The following is a 1,436-nucleotide window of genomic DNA, read 5'->3' as shown; positions in this document are numbered from 1 at the left end:
AGGTGTAAGCACCATGGAACAAACAAGTGGTAGACACATAGATGGAAGWATGCTAAAAAAGGAAAGGAAAAAACTGACAGTTGAGAATAAAATACTAAAATAAGAAGATTTTGCTTGTATCCTTTATACCAGAAGTAAAACATTCAATGAGGCCCAGCTTTTTAGGTATTGTCTTATTGGGAGTTCATTACAAAAWGTTGTGCATCATTCAATCAGCAGATGATTCTACTGCATTTTTATTATTGMGTTATGGATTCTTTAACTCCTCATTACAGTTAACAACAGCTAATAAACCTCAAAATAGAACTGAAATTATTTATTCATTCTTGTGCATTTTTCTCACATATGTTGTTCTCATTTATTAGAGGCTCCTTCTATTTTAACCGAGTAAATTTTTTTTTTATTATTTTCAAACAGAAAAGAATAGATGAACAGGTGCAACAATATTGTCATTCCATAGATGTGGCAGGAACGTTGGAGGAATTTTCTACAAACATTGTACTTCCTGTTGCGCTTTGAACCAAAAATACACCTGGTTCATTCTTTGGATAAAAATAAGCTGAGCAGCATGAGCTGTTCAGGCCTATAAACAGAGAAACTGAACTTTTATCTAATAACTTTGAGAGTCAATTCAAATCAATGACACCAAAACAAGCAGACCTAAGAAAAAATTAAAATGTCTTTAATTCAGCTATTTTACAGATAGGCCTATTTTCTGAGCAACCAAAACAGCTGTTGCATCATTCCTTCTCAGCACAAGATGATTTTAGTTGAACATTTTAGAATGAAAGGCAGCARGTGATGTGCATTTATTTAAGGAATKGTTTTTATTTTGAAAGTGGAGTAAAATAAGTCATTTGTTAAATAGGAGGGGCCATCATTTAACAGATATTGCCTATTTAAAACTGGACAATTATTGACTTTTACCAAACGAAACACCCTGTGCACCTGATGATTGAAAACATGTTGGGAAAACTGTTAAATACTGTAGGGGAGACAGGGGACAGTTGCAACACTTTTTACATTTGACTCTGTTCCTCAGAGATGGTTTGAATTAGACAAAACAAATTTTAATACAATAAACTTACATCTGTTAATAGTTAAAACCATTTATAAATGATTAAAGCATGTACATTCTTCACTATTTGTATTTGAAAATGAAAAGTCAGATGTTNCCAGGTGGCAAACATTTGTGTGGTGCAGACCTTCATCTCTGCGTGATGCAACCACTTCACAAGCTGCACATGACTTTGTGTCTGTAGAAACAGTAACCATATAGGAAAAATAACCTCACTGAGTTGAGGAGGTTTTAGCAGTTTGCAGATTTAAGTAATGAATGTCATTAGTGGCACAAATAAAAATAATCCAACATTTAAATTTCTTTATGTGGCGTACAAGTTCAACAAATTAATCACCCCTCTGCCTCACATTCACAC

This window comes from Austrofundulus limnaeus, unplaced genomic scaffold, assembly GCF_001266775.1.
Source record: "Austrofundulus limnaeus strain Quisiro unplaced genomic scaffold, Austrofundulus_limnaeus-1.0 Scaffold1109, whole genome shotgun sequence".
Taxonomy (NCBI): Eukaryota; Metazoa; Chordata; class Actinopteri; order Cyprinodontiformes; family Rivulidae; genus Austrofundulus; species Austrofundulus limnaeus.
The sequence above is the reverse complement of the archived record's forward strand: the minus strand, read 5'-3'. Positions refer to the sequence as shown.